Source organism: Pyxicephalus adspersus, chromosome 1 (genome assembly GCF_032062135.1).
Source record: "Pyxicephalus adspersus chromosome 1, UCB_Pads_2.0, whole genome shotgun sequence".
In the NCBI taxonomy this organism is placed as follows: Eukaryota; Metazoa; Chordata; class Amphibia; order Anura; family Pyxicephalidae; genus Pyxicephalus; species Pyxicephalus adspersus.
The window spans coordinates 166,777,163-166,782,363 of NC_092858.1; the positions used below are offsets into that span (position 1 = coordinate 166,777,163).

The window sequence follows — 5,201 nt, forward strand, 5'->3', positions numbered from 1 at the left end:
GCCTTGAACTGCCCCCTATCTGCAGCCCCCCATGCAGAATAATTGGGGATGGCAGAGGGTGGTTCATTACCATCTGCCTCTGAGTACTGGTACAGTGGGCAGCCAAGTAAGCCAGCTGCCAGGAGCCGAATTGGCACAGGAACATTCCTATTGCCAGTCTAAACAAGCCTTAACTGAGACTGATAGCTACTATAGTGTATATAATGGACCTGATTTATCAAAGCTCTCCAAAACTGAAAAACATAGACTATCATGGGAGAATCTGAATGATCCAGCAAAGCTGGAATGGATCTGGTTTCTTTGCCAACTAATAGCAAATTAATTTTTAGAAATCCATTGCAAATTTGCTGGATCACCCAGTTTCTCCCATGATAATCCATCTTTTCCAGTCCTGGAGAACTTTCAAAAACATAAACCCAACATATCATTGTGATGAATGAGTGCACACAAATCACCACCTTGTGGACAAATAGGAGAATGACAAGAACTATTCAACCAATGTATTTTCTTCAGAGGAGTGCTACTCTTTATCTTCCACTGTCAGTTAAAAATCTTTAGGGTTCAGTTACACAAAGGGCTGAGTGGACATTTTCTTGACAATTTAACTGTTGAGAAGCTGTTACCTACAGATGAAAAAAACATCCACATATAGCAGTTAATGGGAACAACAAAAAACTGAAACAACTGTGCAACATGAGTGTTAGAAAAGCTTTGCATGCAGCATATCCTCAGTGGTGGACATCAAGAAAACATCCAATTAATGCAATTAAAACGTGTCAAAGTTTCTGGATGTTCTTTCAGCCTTTCTTAAAGCCAATGCAAAAGTGTGACCACCAAACACCCCTCAGATAAATGCTGGAATAATGCTGAGAAAATGCGTTCTTTTCTGTGTTGGAGCTAAAGACAAGTTACAGCTCTTGTAAATGAACCCTTAGACCTGCTGTGATCTCTTTTTTACTATGGGGGGAACCCTTGAAATATCTTTCAGGTCTTTAGGGTACCTCTTCTATAATTATTATATCCACAGCTCACAGTATATTAGTGTTGTGGTCAGTAGGGAGAATTCTTTTTACATTGCTGGCCATTGGGAAGAATATCACCCTTACAGATTGCCAAAAAGTCATTGGTATCACCTATACTGACCCGAAAGGCACAAATTGCTAAAAAAAACCCTAACAAACTCTGGAGGAAACCTGGTTCAGAAACACTGCCTTGGACCTTACAGGCTCACTTTACCATATTAAAGAGGAAGTAAATGCAAAAATGACCCAAAACAAAAAAATACACTTACCTTTAATCCCACAGAGCAGTCGATGGCTCCGGAGGTTTCTTCCATTGGATCCCACATCATCCTGGTATCTGTCTTCGGGCCAACGCGCTAGGCATTGCCATGTTCTCGCTGTTTTTCCGGGTTCTTCTTTCTATGTCACCTGACGCAGGCGCAAGATCGGGTGACGTAGATTGGAAAAAAACTTGCTGATCTTACTGCGCATACCGAGAATTAAGGGGGCAGTGCTGCACACACAAACAGAATTTTTACCTGACATAAAAGAGTTGTCTACCCTTTGTACCCTGTGTAAAGTGAAAATTCTTTAGGTATGCTTTAAAGCTGAGATGAGATTTCAGTGACAGGGTTCACATATTTTATAACCTTCCAGATGTTTTCGATTTTGGGAGTGAACCTGAGCCACCTGGAGGAAACAGAGGGGAAAAAAAACACTGACTCCATGCAGACGCCATGCTTACAGAGATACAAACAAAGCCCAGCGCTGGGAGAACAAAACACTAACTACAGGCTGTGGTTCAATATAACAATGGGAAGGAATGAACATTACATAGAAATGTATATTTTATATATGTGCTATTACCTTATATATTAGTCACTTTCTTTATATCCTTGTGTGGAGATGGAATTCATTGATCACAAGAGATCGCTAGGTGCGGTTCAATAGGTTTTCGGAGGCACAGGGGACCTGCAATTATGGAAATGCATATAAATAAATAAGGTATAATTACCTTTTTTTTTTTTTGACATATGAACTGTAAATACTGCCCTGCCCCACCTCACCAGATTCTACATTTCATCCTGTAACAATTATTTTTCAGTATAGTTTAAAGCAGAGTGATCATACAGTAGACATTTTCAAACTTTTTTAACATGGGGAACCCTTGAAATAACTTTCAGATCTTAAGGAACCACTTCTTCAGGAATCCTGCTACGCGTGATCCTCTGCACAAAAACCCTGGTGCAAAAAGTGAACAAGCATAAACACGCCACAAAAAATGTGCTATTATGATCTCTCTGTTAAATAGTAAGGGCTGCTCAGATGCCCCAGACCCCCCAGGGCATTATGCTCCTGACAGGGCTGGGTACTGAGACCACCCAGCAGAAGCCGAGTGAACCTATTTAGCCTGCCTGACCTTAATCACACAGGTTCCGCTCTCTCCAGGCAAACTGAAGCCTTCCCATCAGATACTTAGCCGAGAGCTCTCCCGAACAGAGACTGCCAATTAGGGAGAGCGCTCCACCATAGGGCCATAATGGAACAGCACCCTTCATTGTCAGTGGCACACAAAAAGCCACACCAGTGACAAACACAAACTTACATTTAAATAATAGGTGCATGTGGGTAATACATTGGGATGGAATAAGAATTGCCCATCTATATACACAGATCACAGTACATTGGTAATGAAGAATGTCGCTCACATTGTTGGCTATTGGAAAGAATGTCACCCTTACAGATAGCCAAATGGATCATTGGTGTCAGTTAACTGGACCTTGAGAGAAATGGTCATGGCTTAAGGAACCTCAAGCAACCTTTAGAGGCTGGTTGAGAAACACTGATATAGAGCACGGTCTATGGCTATTACTTACCTTTCCTGTACTTACACCCTGCAGAGGCAGAGAAACATTTAGAAAGGGTAGGAATTCAAATCTTTCCCTAGCGTCCATGATGCAGCACAATGTATTAGACTAGCCAGGCCCTAGGAATGAGTATTATCCCTTGGGAGGCACCACATAGCCCTGTGTATTCTCCAACCCAGATTTCCATGAAGATTGGTGGTGCCCCTCTGACAGTGGAAAGCGAGATAGAAACTCCATTAAGTGCAGACTTCTTCTCGATGACACGATCCTTCCTAAAGCACAAACTGACTCCAAACATGTAAATCTGTGCAGGGAGCGTCAAACCTATAACTGTCATTTCTCAGGGCTGGTCTGAAGGAGTTATCTTGGAGCCTTTTCTAAAATTCCATCCCTGGCTTACATTGGAAATGCCACAGGCAGCCAGATAACGGATGTTTTCAACTAGCTATCTTCATTGGCTTCTATTTCACTTTAGAATCAAATTCAAGCTCCTGTGTTTTGCCTTCAAATCCCTCCACAGTTCTTGTCCTATTTACCTTTCTGACCTGATAGAAAAATCCTCCCCCAGCCGCTCTCTTCACTCCTCCAATGCCCTACTAATTCCTCACTCATAACCTCATAACACGCACGGCTCCAAGACTTTTCTAGACCTGCCCCGATTCTCTGGAATGGGTCCTCATCCTATTGAGCTATTCCCTACTTTGCTCATTTAAAAGATCACTCAAACCCCATCTTTTCATACTCACTTACCCGTCTTCTTCTGTCTCTTAAACCCTCCACTACTTCCCACTACTAAATATCACCCCTCCTTTTATGTGTTACTTCCCCCACCTTAGATTGTAAGCTCTTCTGGGCAGGGTCCTCTCCTCCTCCTGTGTCCCTGTCTGTTTGTCATTTGCAAATTTAATGTACAGCACTGCGTAATATGTTGGAGCTATAAAAATACAGTTTATAATAATAAAGAAGATCACCTGCCTGAAACCATTTATTTCAACAAAAATCTTCCCATAGGATTTTATATGGACTGAATGTATCTTAAACGTACCTAAAGTCACAATTTTCTCTTTAAAATTCTGTTTGTTTTTTTATTTTTTTTAAGTGCAAAACCCAAGTCCTAAGTCATGGATCCCGGGAGGCTCTTGGGTGCTCCTTCTGCGCATGCCCGAGCATCTCAGGCATACGCAAAAGGAGCCCTTTCATCAAGAGGTAAAAATTGGCGATGTCACACATGCACAGTGTGATTGACAAGTTTTTCCCCCTGATCTCGCACCTGGGTTGGGTGATGAAGAAAGAAGAAGAACCCAGAAGAAGAGAAGAAGATGGTGGGGCCTGGGCGTTGGCCCGAAGACGGATGCTGGGACAAAGCGGGACCCGATGGAAGAATCCTCTGGATCGATCAACTGCTCAACGAGATTGAAGGTAAATGTATTTTTTTTTTGTTTTGGGTGACTTTTGAGTTCAGTTCCTGTTTAAGGATGTTATTTGTCTGTAAAAGTCTCAATAATGGCGCTGGGTGCTTGGAGCCATCTTGGATGTGATGTCAGCAACACCTGCAGACTCAGGCATGACTTCTATAACAGCCTTTCTCCACCTTTTTACCATGGGCAAACCCTTGAAATAACTTTCAGGTCTCCAGTGAACCCCCACTATAATTTTTATACCCACATCTCACAGTATATTAGTGTAGTGATCAGTAGGAAGAATGTCTCTTACATTGCTGGCCATTGGGAAGAATGTCACCCTTACAGATAGATCTAAGTGACACCAATGATGTTTCTGGCTAAAAGTCACAAACTGCTCATTGCTCATGGAACCCCAAGCAACCTCTGGAAGAACCCTGGCTGGAAACCCTGATCTTTAGCAATCCCCTGCATTTCTCCCCCAACAGCTACTTTATGGAAAGGGAAACGACTTTAAAATAGGTAATGTTGCTGTGCTTTATCTTCTTGATTTTACGTTGGTGACAGGTTCTCTTTACCAAAACTTTTTCAGGCGGCTGGAGGCTTTAACCTCCTTTTTTTTTCACTATTGGGAGATTCGCCTCTGTTCTGCTTACCACAATCACTGGACATACATAAAGAAATGAAAATACAAGCTTTGTGTCAGTGGAACTGGGGGGGAGTATTGTAATGGGGATACCCGGTTGTGGTGTCCGTCGTGTCGTCACCTACATGGGGTATATTTTTATCTTTGTATAATAGATCTGTGGGGGGTGTTCTGTGTTAATTTTAGGTTACATAGTAGGTTAGGTTGAAAAAAGACATAAGTCCATCAAGTTCAACCACTAGGGAAATAAATATATCCCAGATATAAAACCCTATAAGACATAGTT

At 42.1% G+C, this 5,201-nt stretch overlaps 1 protein-coding gene across 3 annotated transcripts in view; it reads right to left on the minus strand.

Annotated features, from left to right (window-relative positions):
* Positions 1-5,201, minus strand: part of PIGP (phosphatidylinositol glycan anchor biosynthesis class P) — a 25,882-nt gene that overhangs the window by 19,789 nt on the left and 892 nt on the right. Inside the window, exons 2-3 of one of the 3 annotated variants that reach the window (XM_072398289.1) lie at positions 1,869-1,973; positions 1,563-1,691 (exon numbers count right to left, since the gene is read on the minus strand). The exons of 1 other annotated variant lie outside the window; for it this stretch is intronic. The gene's annotated coding sequence lies outside the window, so the exon portion shown is untranslated. The remainder of the gene's footprint in view (positions 1-1,562; positions 1,692-1,868; positions 1,974-5,201) is intronic. One more of the 3 variants, XM_072398288.1, reaches the window with a different exon arrangement.